This window comes from Etheostoma cragini, chromosome 10 (assembly GCF_013103735.1).
Source record: "Etheostoma cragini isolate CJK2018 chromosome 10, CSU_Ecrag_1.0, whole genome shotgun sequence".
Lineage (NCBI taxonomy): Eukaryota > Metazoa > Chordata > Actinopteri > Perciformes > Percidae > Etheostoma > Etheostoma cragini.
The window spans coordinates 3,612,283-3,631,720 of NC_048416.1; the positions used below are offsets into that span (position 1 = coordinate 3,612,283).

A 19,438-nucleotide genomic window follows, 5' to 3' on the forward strand; every position below is an offset into this window, starting at 1 on the left:
TACAGAACAGTATTCTCAGCTACAGTGCATCACTTCTTGACTTTGAAAGTCCACATTGTCTATCCCATCACATACACAACCTGTTTTTTCAATCCGTTCTTGCCTTTTTCCAAAAACACCACTGACAGGTTGTGGGATTTAGGATTTACGTTGTGTCCCTTTTCTGTTTCCTACATTTTAAATAGCTACGTTTACTTGTAAATGTGCCAAACAGAGTTTGACTTGACTTTGCTGGCTGAGAGAGGAGGTAAAACTTTGCCATAGTCTAATATACCAGTGGCACAGAGACAGTCCTTTGAGTTACTTGGCTCACAACCAATGTCTCTGTTGTCTTTCCAGCCAGGCCAAACCTGGCTGCAGTGTGACTGAGCCAAACATATCCCCAATCTGGCCAAGGCGAACCACAACATAGCAGAAAAAGCTCACTTTCCATTCTTCCTTATTTTAGTTTATAAAGAAAATCTAATGTTTCTACTGTCTAATGGTTACCACATCTGAGTATTATAATGTATAGCTTTTCAAATCTATGTTTTTAAGGTATATTATGTTTTCACTTCCTGTCTGCCTGGAAACTGTACGCTCTCAACGATATTAAATTGTGTGTTTGGAGGTACTAAATGCCGCTAAAATAATGACAAACTGTCAGCAGTCTGGCTGTTGCTGGCTGCTTCTGCGCAACATGTGCTCATTATTTCCCAAATCCTGTTGTTGGCTGGTTTGATTTGTCCAATCGATGAAGTTCCGAACCAAACTAGACTATAACTTCTGCCAGACTTAACTCTGCTAATGGGAGCCAGGCAGTTCCTGTCAAACACATTAATGAATTCCTTTTCCACTTTATTGCCCAGCAATAAGAAATATATTTTGGTTAGCTATAGATAGATATATTCATTTTGAGCAATGCCTTGTGTGTTTGGGGCTATGTGTATGTGTGTGTTTAATCTATGATAGCGTGGGATGTGTGTGCATGTGTGTGTGTGTGCGTGTCTGAGCGTGTGTGTTCAGACATGCTGACTCAGCGGTGAGACAGCAGCTTTATAGATCCGGTCACTGTAAAATACAACACACAATAACACTGTCGAAAATCTAAAAACAGGTACTAGGTTCTCCAGCTAGTGCCCTTGATCAAGGCACCGGCTCAGATCTGGAGTCGGGCCCCGGGCGCCGTAAATGGCTGCCCACTGCTCCCTTGAGGGATGGTTTAAATGCAGGGAATGAATTCCGCTACACGTGTATGTGACAATAAAGTACCTGTACCTTTACAATAACAATGTCCCTCTTCTGCTTGTCATTATGCAATCATACTCCTTTCTGTTCGTTCATCTCTTATAAAATAATGAGATGCAGCGGAAAATCTCCAGATATGCAACGTGGTATGAAATGTTCTCATATAAATGATGAAAATGTGCTAGTGAAATGACTATAGCTGATGAATTTGGCTTTTCAACCTGCAACAGCGAGAATATCTACCTGGAAACTATAATGAGACCGCATGAGAGCTGGCCTTTTTTAACCAAGTCAACATATGGCACACCACTCCTGTCTCTCACACGCACGCACACAGCCGACCTGTGTGTGTGTGTGTGTGTGTGTGTGTGAGAGATATCTTCTCTCATATAGAGACAAAATTCCCTCACAAAGACAGAAAAAAAAAAGAAAATAATATAGCGCTTGGGACTTGGACATGTTAGGGTTCTTGAATTGTTTATGAATGAAATTCACTCCTAATCATCACAATGCAATGTACAGTATGTCTGCGTGAGTGTGTGCACAAGTGGACAAGTACAAAGGTAGCAATTATGAGGCAATCTGCCAAATGGAGCACACTGCGTGTGTGTGTGTGTGTGTATGTGTGTGTGTGTGTGTCTTTGAGGTGCCCCAAAGGTATCAGATATAAGCAGACATGCCAAACTGAACATATTGTAGATTAGGGAGGTGGAGGGGGGCCTGAACAATGACTTGGCAACAATGTTCCCCATCACCACCAGGGGAACAGATGACAACCATTTAGCTCACAAGGCAAGACATCACACACACACACATTTTCCTAGAGATTGATTCCGTCACACAGAAATAGGCTTTGGATGAAGTCATGTATTAGAACGTGATTCAGTCTCATTAGAACTACTTCACACTGCTTTGACACACTTGGTTTGTTTATGTTTCACGTTATAATTCCCAGATTAGTGTCCCACATTCTCTGTAAAGCACTCTGTGACAACCTTGGATGTTGCAAGCACTGTTTTTGAAATAAAGCTTTGACTTTCAGTTCAAGTATTTCAATCTTTTATGTTGCCTGGTGGAAATCTATCACCTGTCTTTATCTTAAGCCAAATGAAAGTTTGCAACTTTTCCTCATGAGTTGTAGAAATGACCCTGAACCTAAAGTTACATATCAATGAAACATTAACATCTAGGGAAGTATCAAGGTCTTTTACATCTGAATACTTTTAAATACCAGTGTTTCCAGTGAAAAATTTTGGTCTAAACATCATACCCAAATTAAAAGTGGTTCAGCTCCCATACACTTTGGCCCTGTGGGGTGTGCCTGATATCATTGGAAAGGTAACACTCAAGTTTCTAACACAAGTATAGCATTGCTGACTGTTTAATGTCAATGTCAATTTTATTTCTATAGCACATTTAAAAACAACAGCAGTTGACCAAAGTGCTGAACAGGGTCAATATCAAATACATAAATAACAAAAGTAAAAAACCCTCTAACCAAAATACATCACAGGAAAACAAACAACACTTTAAAACTTCATAATCCATGTTAACGAGGGTTAAAAGCTGAAGCAAACAGGTGCGTCTTAAGCAGTAATTTAAAGTTTTGTAGAGTCTGTGCAGCTTTAATATGCCTGGGGAGGTTGTTCCATAAGGTGGGGGCACCCACTGCAAAGGATCTATCGCCCTTATTTTTTAACCTTGATCTCGGGACGTCCAATAGAAGCTGATTTGACGACCCTAGCGTTCTGATTGGAGAATGGTGGCATAAAAAAATCAGCCAGGTAAGATGGCACTAAACCATTTAATGCCTTAAAAACAAGCAATAAAATCTTAAAATCTATCCTGTAACGGACAGGTAGCCAGTGGAGGGAGGCCAGGACTGGCGTTATGTGTTCATGTTTTTTTGTTTTAGTTAAAAGGCGAGCAGCTGCGTTTTGGACTAGCTGGAGCCAATTTAAAGATTTCTGGTGCAGACCCATATATAAAGAATTACAATAATCCAGCCGAGCGGTGATAAAAGCATGAATGACTTTTTCAAGGTCTTTTGAAGGAAGGTAGGCCTTTATTTTTGCTATAAGTCTTAACTGGAAGAAACTGGTTTTAACAACTGCACTGATTTGTTTACTAAAAGTAAAGGAGGTATCAAAAATAACACCAAGATTTTTAATAGTGGATCGAGTTTGGGAGGCTGAAGGGCCCAAAGTACCAAAAGGGTCACCCAGAGCATCCGAACGTCCAAACGTGATGATTTCAGTTTTGTTTTCGTTTAGAGTGAGGAAGTTTAACGCCATCCAGGTTTTTGCCTCCTTTAAGCAGTCAAACAATGGTTGCACATAGTCTTTGGTTATAGATTTCATTGGCAAGTAGATTTGGACATCATCAGCAAAACAATGATAAGAGATGTTATGTTTCTGAAAAATGGAACCCAGTGGCAGCATGTACAGTGAAAAGAGGATAGGGCCCAGAATAGAGCCTTGAGGGACCCCGCAGGTAAGAGGAGCAGATGACGAAGAGTGTTCAGCTAAATTAACAGAGAAGCTCCTATCAGTCAAGTATGACTGGAACCATTTCAAGACAATATTGAAAGGGCCATATTGTAGGCTGGTGCTGCAACCTTCTTGCTTCTGTTTGCGCATTTGTTTGGTTCCTTGTCTTGTGTCTGTCTGTGTGTGTCTGTGTGTGTCTGTGTGTGTGTGCCTGCGCGTTGTGGACGTCTGTTTCTGTGTGTGTTTGTGAACTGCGGACGTCACTTTTTGCTGCTGTGTGCTGTTGTTTCCCTCCTTCCTGTCTTTCCTCTGTGTGTTTTTATTTAAATTTTGTATTGGTCCTGAGACACATTCTCATGTCTGAGCATATTTTTTGTAATTTTGAAATAAAAACATTTGCTCACAAAATAAAGTTTCTATTAAATGTGTCAGGGTGATTCGAGGCCTTACTGACAGAGTCAAAGAGGCTAGCGTGGCATCAAGTCATGAATCTGTAAAATTATTTTAATACACTGCTGTAAAAACATCAGATTACAAAGAGACAAAATAATACCATAGCACTACAGAATAAAATCCAGAAGCCAAAAGACTCAAACATGGATTTTATATGATTTGTTTTTCAATAGATATGTCTGTGCGTTTTTCTTATTTCCTTTTGAAAAGTGCAAAGAAAAAAGCCCCAAAAGGGCAAAACTCACCCACATCAATCACACACATACTTGAAATAACTATATACATAAATAAATAGAAATAAGTAATTATAAATTGTTCAGGATGTGAAATGGATTAAAAGAGGCACTGGTTTGCTTTGAAACAGCTACAGCCATCACAGGGTTAAAATGTCATTGTAGAGTTGGCCATCTATGGATTCATCTTCTTATTGTCCAAAGGAGGTAGGGTCTCGTATCATCTAGTTTTAACTGGTCTAAGCTGATCCATGGCTGTGACTACTGGTCAAAGGAAGGGCTGTAAAACAATGAATACAAATAATCTAATTTAACTTCCTATAAATTCTTCTCAATAAAAGTCCCTGTTGTTTTGGTATTTATAGCTTTTTTTATAAAGCAGCAAAATGAGGAAATGTTGGGTTTTCATCAGCAGTAACTTTATACGACTGCTATTCTGCTAAAAGCAAACATTAAACTGTAAAATGAAACAGATATCTGAAAGTATAAACAGGAGAGAGGTCGCAGAAGAAGAACCAAACTTCAAACCACAGAGATTCAGTTTGAAAATACAAAAGTACTGAGGGCTGAACACACTCTCCACTCTCTGGTAGTGCTCAGCTTGGTGAACATTTGCTTTATGTTCTGAGCCCACTAAATGGTGCTCTCTTTCAGGGTTGAAAGCACACTGCCATTCCTTGGTAGCCTGGAAATCCAGACCCAAATCCAAAAGATTAAGGGTCTGGCAATGAGTTATGAAAGTGGCCCATCTCAAGGGGCGGCAACAAGCGTGCATTTAAAAATCTCATTGCATGCAATTGGATAACACTACGACCAATCACAACAACACACAGGGTGACATATCCCGAGCCCCATATGCTTAGCTACTGGTGGAGCTAACTGGTAGATTAAAATGTCTTCATCTGTTTAGCTAGCCTCTGGCCCCGCCTACATCAGATACACCGATGTGATTGGTGCAGCTCGCCTCTGGCCCCGCCTATATCAGATCCACCGATGTGATTGGTGCAGCTCGCCTCTGGCACGTCTATATCAGATGCACCGATGTGATTGGTGCAGCTCGCCTTTGGCCCCGCCTGTATCAGATACAGAGTTGTGATTGGTGCAGCTTGGCTACAATGGCATAGTTAATGAGCAGTATTCCTCAATGCCAGGGTAACTGTCGCTGAGCAATTTCAAGTTGGGTTGGCTGTGGACCGGTTGGCGAAATGTCGCCACAACTTGCTAGGATGCCGGTTTTTAATCAGGGATTATTATTATATAAATGTACAAAAAACTTCTACCGCTCACCCACTGCATGCTACTGAGGATAATACTGACAACTGTGGTGGTGAAAGTGATCGATTCTTAGATGCATCGTAATTCTCTCTAGAACGATTCAATGCTCAATTCTGATAAGTTAATAATCAATTATTTTATAAAAAATGGTACGTCTCCAGACATGCACCAATAAGAACACAGTCTGAAAGAGGATGGGATAATGGACAACTACTTAGAGTTCAGGCAAGAGTGAAGAAAATGGCCAAAAGGACAAACAATGTTTTGTATGTACATATAAAGATGATCTAATAAGACGTTCATAAAATAATTTGGAAAAACACATATAGGCAGTTGATCTACTTTATCACATTACATCTGCCCAGCTCATGTTTCATGTTCTAAGGAGCCAATTCTCCACCTTCAAACATGACTCACCCTCCGACATGGAGGATCACTGTAAGAGAAGGTGACTCAGCACCTTTAAGGGTTAAACATGGAATGACGACCCAATAAAAACCCCAGTAGACTTTTCATTAAAAGTTGTTTGTGAAAAATACTGTATATGTCAAAATCTAAGGGCTGTTTCACATTGGTCTTGTGCACCCACATCCTTCCTGCATATACAGTTGTGCTCATAAGTTTACATGCCCATGCTTAAGTTGACTGAAAAGGCCAGTTATTTCATGGATCCAGGATACTATGGACCCTGATAAAGTTCCCTTGGCCTTTGGAATTAAAATAGCCCCATATCATCAAATACCCTTCACCATACCTAGAGATTGGCATGGGATACTTTCCATAAAATCATCTCTCAATGCAAATCAAACCAGCTTTTAGTAACTGAAATAAAACCATGCCAATCTCTAGGTATGTTGAAGGGTATGTGATAATATGGGGCTATTTTAATCCATTAAATAACTGGCCTTTAATAATAAAAATCTAATCTAAGATTGTTCTTATTCCTCTTTTTGGTCAACTTAAGCATGGACATGTAAATTTATAAGCACCACTGTATTTCCATATATCCTCCCAACCAGGGCAAGTGCCAAGGCTTTCTTTTTGTTAAAAGACAAAAACGTGTTCGCCACCAAATCACTACTCAAATCGTTGTGTGTCCTACACAACGTACTACACGTCTGATGTAAACACTGGACGCAGACGTGACTTGCATTCAAATATTGCCGCATATTTGACGTAAACTTAGAAACTCTTGTCTGTTTTGTGCTGAGCTCGGCGGCAAGCACAACAAACGTATTTCATTAACAGGACGCAACCTAACGGCGAGCGGCACTTTGCTCAGCTGCACAGCTGCAGGTCAGTTCTTGCACGTGCAAGCCACTGACAATAATGGGTTTCATAGTGCAGCGCTGTCTCTTGCGCATACAATGTGAAACGGCCCTCACAAACTAAGATTTACATGTATATTTTTTTAACATGCATGGAAATTTACTGAAAGAATTGCTGCTTCAAGATGCATCGATAATCGGTTTAGAATTGAATCATTGACATGTGAATCGAATCATGAGCTGACCAGAGATTCCCCCCCCCCCCCCACTGACTACTGTGTAAATTTAAGCTGCTCGTCGTGCAGATGAAGAGGTCCATTTCCAACGTTTCTCAAGTTGATATTAAAGAGACTTGTTTTAATGAAAAATTGGATCAGTATAAACTGAAAATCAACTGGAAGATCATCTGGAAGTTTGGGTGGTACCAGTTCAAACAAATACACTATGAGGGTAAGAATTAGACCACAAACAAGTGATGCAACAAGGATGTAAGATTGAAAATGACCCTTCTTACATAGACCTCATTGAGTTTGCCAACAATCATCCCCTCCATCATGATGTATTCCACATCTCCAAACTATTAATGTCATTCTCCTTGTGTCAGTGCTTGTTGCTTTTCATATCTTTGAGAAACACAGTTTGAGTACAGACACGTGATAATTTGATTACTTTATAAGTGACAGGTGTTATGTCCACACTGAGACAGAATGTGGAGAAACCACAAGGGACAGAAATACGTGCAGCGAGAATGTGCAGAACGTGTACCATCGATTAAAGTTATCCCAGAAAACCGGCAAAACATGAGCTTGACGCAGTTAAGATAGTCACCATCAAAGAACGTCACAATGCAGGCTGCTCTACATTCCCCAGAATTAATTTCAAGCTGAACCCTGTGTGGTCTTCCTTTAGTTTTACCACACTCGGCTGCGGCTTCGAAAGAAACACCCCCCTACCCTCCAAAAAGGTCTGCCAAAACCACAAATCCTCATGGCGGTGATATCCCACTGGCTGCTTTCTGTTGTATCAAGTGCTACCATCAAACCTACTTGCACATTGTCATACTAATTAAGTGGTTTGGGTTTTAAATCAAATGGTCAAACTTTGCAGTAAAGCAGTACTTCTTTCGTCTGTGAGAAACAGTTGTCCGGGGCTTGGTAGAGGCTGAGCATTGAGGCTGATGAATATCCGAGACGGGGTTTGCGACTGGCTCATAACACTTCGACACTTCAGCCTGGAGCTATGCAGTGATTCAAGGGCAGTGAGTAGAACGTAGTAGCGAGCTTACACTACACAACTGGATCCTTGGTTTTCCTCTCGCCGACAAAAGCCCCAGATCAACGGCAAATCGACGCCCGATCTCATGAACAACGATCTAAGTTACTTTTTTATTCTTCCTTCCTTCTTTCATCCTTCTTGTCCTCCCTACCTTCTTTCCTTAGTACTTCCTTTCCTCTTTCCTTCCTGCTTTACATGTTTACTTAAAAGCTTAAAGTGTAGAGCTGCAACGATGAATCGATTAGTTATCAATTATCAATCCCAATATTCTGATAATCTATTGACCAGTTTCAGTCATTTTCGATGATGGAGCAGGTAGGCTTGTGTGGTGTCGGCATGTTGAAAATAGACAAAACATTTCATTAAAACTTCTGTGTGACAAATACTGCATCTGTCAAAATCTTACAAACGGTATATGTCTATGTATTTTTTTTTAATCGTGCATGGAAATGTACATTCAAAAATTGTTGCGATATCTAACAGGTTAAATATCTGGAACTGCAGCGAGGACCTAAAAGCCGATTAGAGCGCAAGATCAGTTTTCCTGCAAATCAGCGTCTCGCTTCTCATGTGTCTTTTTGAGTAAACGATGGTTGGAGATCAGACAGACTTGTCAGTGATTTCTCAGGGGAAATAACTTGTGAATCCCCCCCTTCGCCGATCAAAACATCTTCAAGATAGCGGGCGCTAGAGGAAAAGTCTGGTGATCACCGAAGTCCAGTGTTGTAGTACTAGAGATTGCGGCTGGCCTCAAGACTACTTTTTGAAGGTCTTGTCTCGTAACTGATTGCGTTTTTTAGGTAAAAAGGATTTAGGATATATTTCAAGACCAACCGGTAAAGACCACAACTGCCTTTTGATTGTTTTTTCGAGGCTTTGCTCTTATAGCAATAACAGAGGTGAACAAGGAAGAATCTTCATTCAAGAATCTTCATGGGAATTTGAGGATTGTCTTTGGCAATCATTTAATTCAGTTTGTGATTCACACTGGTCTGGTTTTGGTCTCAACCCCTCAAAGTCTTGGTCTTGGCTCTGTTTCAATACACTCCAAAATCCACACGGTATGATTTATAATTCCCTGTGGTTAACACAATGTGTGTCTGACATTGTGCCGTGCTGCCAATGTCCCCCAGACTCTAAACAGGACGTTTGATCCCGCTGTGGGCAGATTAGTAATTCGTAAGCTTCAGGTTACATAATGAACCTGTCTTGTGTGCAAGATATTAGAGGTGTTGGACAAGGTTTGTGAGATGATAGACTTGATGAGGTCCGGGGCAGGTTGTGTTTCTCTTGTTTCATGTAGATGTAAAGTGGATCACACAGGTTTAGCTCCCGGTCTGTTGATGAGTCAATGGTGACGTTAAACATGCGCACATTGGTGTGTAACGCATGCTGATTCACAATACACAAAGATGCCAGAAAACAGAAAAAAACAATCAGCAAATTCTAGACAAGGAAATCTCCATTTCAGCCTTGAGGTGGCTCGGATAACCCCGCCTGTGCAAGCAATGCAGGCACGCACGCACACACACACACACACACACACAGTCTTAATAGAGTATTATCTTGGCTGTAAGCTGTTAGATTTTCATGCTGAACATTTAGCTTGCCTATTAATACATTTTAAAAGGGGTCAATGCTGCTGTGGCAAGGGAAAATACACACATGAATGTGCAGACACACATTTGTTCTCTTGGATATAATAACTTGCAGGTGCACGCGCACACACACACACACACACACACATACACAAGTACTCTGTGGTTAATTCAACCTTTACCAGAGACTACAGCAGGTTAAATAAAGTAATTAACTCATAATAGCCTCAACCACACTGTGAATTAATATAATGTTTGTGTGTGTGGCAGTGATCATTTATCAAAGAACATGTGGTAAGTTTGTGTGCATATACGTAAATGACACTGTTGTATTTGTGTGTGGGGGTGATTAGGGGTGTGTGTGTGTGTGTGTGTGTGTGTGTGTATGTGTATAAATTAATAGATTCTTTTTTTTTTTGTCTTGCCGTATTGGGAAATTAAAGTTACAAAATTAAGTGTGATTACCCTGAAGGCCTTTTCCATTATTACTTAACACTGTTCGCAAGATAGACAGCCTGATAGGGGTTTACATGGGGCAATGAGGCTAAATGTAGCTTGGAGAAAGAGAGACTGAAAACAAGTAAGAAAGAAAAGATCAAGAAGGATAAGAAAATAAAGTTAAATGGTCATTGGATCTGTCAGCCAGTCCTTGAGCCAGTCAGTGAGTAAAGCAGTCACTGGCTGACAGAGTGGAACAGAGCACATTACAGCAGCAGAGGCATAGTTTGTTGATCTCAGCTGCCTGCTGTCAGTCACTTTCCCAAACAGCTTATTTTTCTGTGCACTGCAGCAATGGCAGACATGGAGACCGGAAAAAAAGAGGCAGCCGCCTGGCACACTGTCCAGAGTTCATCAATCAAATACTGGGGTTTTGCATTACCGGCTGAATTTCAAGGCTGCGTGAAGGCCGTATGTAGATATAATCCTGGAATGAATTTCAAATAAAGGATATTGATATAGGTTGAATAATTTCACAAGAAAGGCACTTGACATTCAAAGCAAACAGCATTTGCTAGAGAAGTGTGAAAAGTCTAGCAAGTTTAAAAAATGTCTTCATTCTAACATGTTTATTTTGTTACCCCCTCGATGATTACTAAGAATCAAGTGAAGTGGATATGTATTAAAGGTCCCTATTGAATAACCATCTACCTGACATTTTCAGGCAGTGACAGACAAATCAGACATGACAAAGTCTGAATTATGTGTCAGTGTCATGTTGTTGGCCAAATCATTGCACGGTTCAGGAGAAACAGTCCTGAAAAAAAAAAAAAAAACAGTACATTGAAGCAAACAAGAAATTTGTCTCGAACTAAATTGCAGCTTAGCAGAGATGTGCAAACTTATGCCCACAGCCATTTATCCTAAAGTTTTTTTACACACATTTTATTGATATGTCAAAATATTCTAACACCACACCTATGAAGCACCTAGATATGCTATCTTTGCATTTTCCCATTCATGTCTGACCTTGTTACTGTCACTAGTGACGGCCAAAGGAAGCTTTCTGAACCACTGTCTTTATTTTCTTTATGTTTCCATACGCTTTCTTTGTGTTGGAATTTTATACTCTTGTGGATTGATGAAGACTATGGTTCCCTGGTCCTCAGATCTCTACAGGGTAAATCCAGACAGCTAGCTAGACTATCTGTCCAATCTGAGGTTTCTGTTACACGACTAAAAAAGTTTTGAACGTACACATTCCACCAAAACAAGTTCCTTCCGGAGGCTATTTTGCAGAGGCACCGTGGCTCCGTCCGGCGCTTAGCCAGCGCTTGTGATTGGTTTAAACCTTTTTCTCCCATCCTGGAATGCTGGACTAGCCAGTACGGTGGCCGAGACGGTTCAACACCAATACAAAAGCTACAACACAAAAGCTACAACACAAACATAAAAGCTACAACAAATATATCGTCTTTTAACGCGTCAGTGCTACGTTTAAAGTCTGTAGTTTGTCACATTTCGTGAAGCTGTTTAAATCACACAAATATTATATCCTTCTGTTACGTGCTTGTAACTTGTTAACCATATCTATCTGGTTATTCAGCTCCCAGGGGCAAAGTACCTCAATACGGTTGGTTGTGTGTGTGTGTGTGTGTGTGTGTGTGAGTGTGTGTTTCTGGTAAACAGATGTTTAACTTGAATGCTAATTGTGTTACCTTCAATAAGCTGCATATTACAGTGTTAGGGGCATAGTATGTCATACATACACACATATGCGGCATATGTTCACGGACCTACACGGTTGGTCTGAATAAAATGAGCCCAAAATTGTAATCATGCTTACTACTGGAAAATAAAATCAGTAAATAAATAGGATTCAGACTGGGGACTCTTCTGTTACACTGTATTTAAAGCCATGTAAAAGGGTGTGTTTGCCATGTAAAAGACTGTACATTACCATTTGTACAGTCTATGGTTTTGTTCTATGTCCTCAGTCTTACTCTACAACTAGGCGCGCGCGCACACACACACACACACACACACACACACGTCAACGGGCTTTCCTTTTCAGCTACTAACACTATATACACAATAAAACTTTCCTCCTGTTTGTGTTGTGGCTTTTGTATTTGTGGTGTGGCTTCTGTATTTGTGTCGTGGCTTTCGTATTTCTTTTGTGGCTTTCGTATTTCTTTTGTGGCTTTCCTGTTTGTGTTGTGGCTTTCATGTTTGTGTTGTGGCTTTCCTGTTTGTGTTGTGGCTTTCCTGTTTGTGTTGTGGCTTTCCTGTTTGTGTTGTGGCTTTTGTATTTGTGTTGTGGCTTTTGTGTTCATGTTGTGCCTTTTGTGTGTGGCTTTTGTTTGTGTTGAACCATCTTGGCCACCGTAAGCCAGACCTTCCTCCACAGCACTGTAGAGGAAGGTCTGGCAATGTTGGGTACTCTAAAGAGTATTTATGGCAGCCGGACAGAGAATGTAGGATTGAATGAAAATAAACTACACTGCCCATGTCCATTAAAATAGAGGAAGAAGTCACCCAGTGCAACACTGTAAATCAATGATGTGTTTTTAATAGCTTCTGGACAAGAATGGCATTCTAAGGCTCAGGGGAAGATGGATCAGGGTTTGGAGAGAGACACACACACACACACACACACACACACACACACACACACACACACACAATGAGCTGTTGAATTCTGAAGACAAATCATGATTCTTTCTTAAACACCGACCGTATGAACATAGCAACAGAAACCGCTGAAATATTTGAAAGCAGGGAGCTCAACTAACTTTCACACGCTCAGGAAAGTGATCAGTCAACAGGCAGTGTACTTAGACAGGAACTCATTCAGTTATGACCTCAGTCTTTCAATCAGCAAGTCAACAAGAATGACTCAGTGACTTAGCAATTCAGCCAATTAGTCAGTCACACTCTCGTTCTCTCAGCGAGTCATTGACCAACACATTCCTTCATTCATTCAGTCATTCGTTCATTCAGCCAGCCAGTCCACTTACTGATTCCATTTTCATTATTCTATATGGATGTTTCCTCCGCAGCAGTGCTAATCATGTTAATGTGCTGAATATAGAACAGTTAGGGAGGCTGCCAAATGCAAATTACTGACCAAAGTCTCAAAACACACAGCAGCACAGACAGAGCCTGGAGAAGAAGAAAAAAGGCTTCTCCTCTGGTTTTCTCCTTCCCCCGATTTATGTCCTAGTGTGCATGTGTCATGGAGGACTGACGGAAGGAACAAAGATATTGAGCAAGCCACTAAAAGAAAGAGACGTGTGAATCTGGCAGAAGGTAATGCATTTTGTCTTCACTCATCCCTCTGCTAAAGAGCAGCAACTAACTAGAAAACAGCCTCTAAATCACACACACACTTCTCTTATTTAGTTGTAGCCACCCAAGGCGACACACACAGAGAGGCAAATACACACGCTCTTATTCAGTCATGCCACCCAGGGCGAGACTTCTGCATAACATCTGTCCAACATGTATCTGCCCTGACGCAGCCTCTCAGCGAGCGATGGATGAGATAGAGGAGAGAGAGAAAGAGGAGGATGCCAAAGGGGAGAAAAGGCAAACAAGGGTGAGAGGGCAGAGTAAATGGAAAGGAAGAGAAATGTAAGAAGAATTGCAAGGGGGATGGGGGAGGGTATAAAGGAATGATAAGAGGAAGGAGAGAGAAGGAAGGACAAGGCCTCCTAATTTGAGGCCCAGTGCTCCCTTAGTAATGGCTTGCAATGGTATTTGACACTCGTGCTTATTCCCCCCATATACTGAAAGTGCTGACAAATCCTGACTTTAATGACTAAGGAACGTACATTATGTGCAGCTAGAAAGTACTTAATCTAAGTGAAAGGCAGCATCCTCTACTGGGGAAGAGGATAAGAACTGGAAAGAGGAGTATGGTTGTACAAGAACAAGTGTGCGTGGGGACGGAGAAATGAAGGCAGTTGAGGTTGGGTTAAGGAGCAGCCTCTTGCTGCCAGTTTGGAGAAAGTTTTCAGTTAAAAAAAAAAACACCCCAAATAACAAATTTCCTGCTCTGCTAGTTTGGACAGAAGCTTTATTATTGGCATTGCTGGACATTTGCCTGATTTTTTACATAGTTTTGCCGGGAGAGTTAACTCCACTTTGAAGAATTACGGGAAAAGTTGTGGAAGCTACTAATGCGACTTGCAGAAATAATTAGTCTAGTTTTCATGTCTTTGGTGCAGACACAGGCCCAGTCGAAACACTAAATCCCCCACTGACTAACTCCATTTGTTTGGACAGAGGGATTGCAGGATATCTGCTAAACTGCCTAAGAAGGCAAGACAGCTGTACTGGGATTAACAGTTTGTGTCTCAGTTTGTCGTCACACTTTATTTTAGCCAATTACCCTCTGAAGCTTCCCCTTTTGGTCCATACTTTCTCTAATTGGTTAAGCCAGTTCTGGACAACAGCCCACGTGAGGACCTGTGTGCTGATGTTCAGCACTATAACGTCCACTGATGTGACGAGTCTCGGCTCTGTCAAGTTCCACTTCTGTTCTGCCTTCGCGGGATCATACAGAGTTCCGAAACACAAATATATAATTGAAAATATACTGTATGATTGTACAGCTCTTTGAGGTTCCTTCCAAAAAGGAGTTTTTCCTTGCCACTGTTGCAATGTTGCTAGCTCTGGAGGGAAATACTTGAACTGTTGGGTCCTTGGGAATCATAGAGTGGGGTCTAGTGGCTCTAGAGTGTGGCTCTACTTTTTCTGCCACATGCCATCGTTTGTTAGTGTGAAAATGAACACTATAATGGGCTATATGCCAATGTTACTTTTATTACAAAATCATTTGGTGATCCACTTTTCCATGTTGATAAAAGCATTAAAATGAGAAAAAGAATAATGGGACAAAAAGAATAAGGGACATTTAGGATAGATAAAAGTATGCGATTAATTGCGAGTTAACTAGGACATTATCTGATTAATCGCGATTAAATATTTTAAGAGTTTGACAGCACTACTGACTTTAAAAGACAAAACGGGAACAAGGCACCAAAAGGACTAATACTAATAGTAATCTAATGGGTAGGATAACTGTAAGGAGTAAAGGGGGGTGCTGCGATTCTGCCTTCACTCTCTTACACACAAACACACACACACACACACACACACACAGGTTCATGGGTCTGAGTGTCGCAATTTCGGTTTCATATTGCGTATCATAACAGCCCTAGTCAGCTGTTACAGAAACGTCTGGGCAGGAAAGTGCTTGTCTTTTGTTTTTTTTACTTTGAGTGTTTTAAAAATGTTCTTGTGGTGGCAGTGATGCTTCCTGTTTCCTGTCCGGGACTCTCACACTGCCTGAAAACAGACTTTTATGTCTAATCTCTGGTTACATGATTGGCCAACTCAGTGTGACATTGGGTTGCATTTCTCCAAAACTTAAATCTGTCTGAACATTTTGCTGCAGGCCGCTGCGTTTTTTCCATCTCCCCCCTGCAGCCCCTGCTGCTCCGCAGAATAAATGGAAATGCCCGCGTTTTTACAGACTACGTGATTGTAAAAAGATGAGCAAGCGAGGTGCTGTTCACAATGTGGCTGGAAATGCTTGATACATCTGATATGACTTCCGCTGTCTGACTGTAACCTTTGAAAACTGTTTTCTCATTCAGATATTTTTATAGTAAATCAGAGCCAGAGGCTCCATGAGCTCTTTACACTGACACTTATTAATGCAGCATGTTACTACTCTGAATTTAATGCACTCTAAAACACACAACACTTTGTATATTCACACACACACACTCTGAAAGGCAGTTTCTAAAATGTCAGATGTCACACAGTGTGTACTCGCATTGGTGTGTGTTTGATTACAATCAAACTCACTGCTATTCTCTCTTGTCTTTAATTCAGTGTTTTAATGTGGTTGTTTTGTAAATGTGTCCGATGTGTGTAATTAGGCAGTAAATCTCCCTGTTTTGTCATTTAGATGTGTGGCCATCTGGTATTTAACAGTCTGCACACTCATGGTATCATAGACGTATACGCTGGATGAATGTGTGTCTGTTTGGTCTGTTTCTATTGTGAACTATTAGGAGCATTACATTTTATCGGCGGTTTGCGTAGGAGCATTACGTCAAGCAGAGTAACGGATGCAGTGGTTCATTAAAGTCCAATTTTTATATACTGCGGTATTCTGCTCATAACACGGAATACTGGTGAGAATGAAACCACACTTATTTCCGGTTAGTAAATACACTCCTGCAGTGAATACTGATCATAATAGCATCTTTTTGCACTGAATACATGTCTTTAGTTATTACCCATCGTAATGCTGTTAATGGCCTATTCTCACAGCCAGTCTATTATTGCTAATTAACGATCAGCTAATTATGACCCAAACCCCCTTCAAGCCATACTGGTCTCCATTGGAATTTTAACAAATCCTGTTCAGACAAACAGTTCTCAAGTTGAATAAATTTGATATGAACGTATATAATCATCATTTGCGGAACTACTCCAGTTCTCCAAATTGAAAGACAAAATGCGTCCTTTGTCAATGACCGCCAGAGTGATCAAATGGCACTATCTACAGGGCATCAGCGCTGTTTCCTGATCTTACACTGCTATGGTTAAGGTTTGGTTAGACATTTGCACAAAACAGGCTTGTCACGGTAACAATTATAAACGTTTGGTCATGGTATTGAAAAAAAAAAACAGACATACAACAAACAGGCTTAAACAATGAGTAGGACCTGCAAAATGTTTTCCCATCTGTCCACCCTGGCCGCCATCCTTCCAATGGACAAGTTTGGACTAGAGCAGTGGTTTTCAAACTATATGTTTTCATCTTAGTACCGCCTTGTTTTAGTCAAAAAACAACATTTTAGTTTTTTTTCAAATTAAATTATTTCTGAGATTATTTCTGACAACCATTAAAGTCAAATAGTGTTTCACACATCTCAAATATTGGTGGCATGTCATAATTACCGTACAAAATACACTTCTTGAATGATTTTGTTGAATGCAACTTTGTCAAAGGCATCTGGTTTTATATCAATCCTCTTTCTCTTTCTTCCATATAAATCCAATCGTACACAGACACATGTTAGATAAGAGCCAGGGCTCCTGAGCTCTAAAGCCCCTTGGTACATTGACAAATGTTAGACAAGAGCCTGGGCTTCTGGGCTCTACAGCACCTTGTTACCATGACACACGTTAGATAAGAGCCAGGGCCCCTGAGCTCTACAGCACCTCGTTAAACATACACATGTTAGGTAAGAGCCAGGGCTCCTGGGCTCTATAGAACCTTGTTACACAGACACATGTTAGATAAGAGCCAGGGCTCCTGGGCTCTATAGAACCTTGTTACACAGACACATGTTAGATAAGAGCCAGGGCTCCTGGGCTCTACAGCACCTTGTTTCACAGACACATGTTAGGTAAGAGCCAGGGCTCCTGAGCTCTAAAGCCCCTTGGTACATTGACAAATGTTAGATAAGAGCCTGGGCTTCTGGGCTCTACAGCACCTTGTTACACTGACACACGTTAGATAAGAGCCAGGGCCCCTGGGCTCTACAGCACCTTGTTAAACAGACACATGTTAGATAAGAGCCAGGGCTCCTTGGCTCTACAGCCCCTTGTTACACTGACACATGTTAGATAAGAGCCAGGGCTCCTGGGCTCTACAGCCCCTTGTTACACTGACACATATTAGATAAGAGCCAGGGCTCCTAGGCTCGACAGCACGCTGTCTTATTACCAGCAGTTGCATACATTTCCCAGCCACTCGGCAAGCTGTTTAAGAGCAGCTTTGCCAGCACTCCTTTCCTTGCCCGGGGCACTCTTTTAGTCTTGTCTTTTTCGTCAACAATAATGCATGCTAATTAGTCTTAGTTAGCGTTTTCGGACATTGTGTCGTCTTCATCATGGAAAAAAATGTTGACGAATATATTTAGCCTGGTCTCATCTGACGAAATCAACAGTAATTATAACTCAAAAAACTTTAAGTTAGTGGAGCTGATGGTCTTCATTAGCTTTGTAGCAAGTCCCTTGGCAATAGCTTGAATGTAACAGCGTTAATTCATATCAATAAGTTACTTCCAGTTAATCTTGAAATGCTACTCTTCAAATGTTAAGAATCACTAAATTCATTCATTCATTACTATGGTGTTAGTGTACACGTATTTAACGAATTAGCCATTACATGCATTTTCAAATTAACATTCAAAAAAAAAAATGTAGTGCCCCTCCGTACTCCAAAGTACCACTAGGGGTACATGAACCCCTGAGCATAAACATAGACACTTGGTGAAACATGTACTTTTCTTCCATCTCTAAACGAACATTTTCACAGCAGACATGTTGACATGTCATATTAGGAAAATCCCAGGTGTATTCAAAACGAGTAATGATGGCTGCATTCCACTTAGGAGAGGCTCTGACATTGTGCATGCTGACTCACTGAAATGGCTCAATTCGACACTTGAAGGAAGGGAGCCATCTGTAAAGTTATTAATTTCAGCCGTGCTCTTCCTACTATGTAAAAATGTCCGCAATAAAAAAGGTCCATGAGCAGTTCAGATTTGGGAGACTTGCAACGGCATTTCTAGTAATTTTATCCTCTAAATCAAGGATTTTCAAAAGTAAAAAACAAATGTAAATCTTAAAGTGCCCATATTATGAAAAAAACACTTTTTCAAGAATTTGGGGTGTTAGTTTGTGTCTCTGGTGCTTCCACACACATACAAACCTGGGAAAAAAAACTATCCATGGTGTTTTGAGTGAGATTCTGTTTCTGAATGTCCTCTGCTTTCAGTCTCGTGAGCTGTTCAACATCTGCACGGCTTTCTACGTCACTACCCGAGATGAGGTGGCTAACCGTAGCACATGCTAGCGCTAGCATGATAGCTCATTCTCAATGGCACAAAACTGCTACAACACTCACTAGTTGGCCATAATCTCCAAAAGAACTACTTCCATGTCCCTGTTCTGCAGGTATTCCACAAGTGGCCCACATATAGAAGAAGTCTCCCAGCTAATCCTGCCTTGGACTGACCAAAGCTGGAGAAAGAGTTATCTAGCTGATGTGATGTTACCTAGCTACTGAGTATGTTTGTTAAAAAACATTGAAGACCCCTGCCCTCAATTAAGACCAAGTCATCCAGAACTCCCAGAACCATAGTTAC

General features: G+C 40.9%; 1 protein-coding gene across 5 annotated transcripts in view; it reads right to left on the minus strand.

Annotated features, from left to right (window-relative positions):
* il1rapl2 (interleukin 1 receptor accessory protein-like 2) overlaps window positions 1-19,438 on the minus strand; it is a 464,615-nt gene that overhangs the window by 98,806 nt on the left and 346,371 nt on the right. The window lies entirely within an intron of this gene.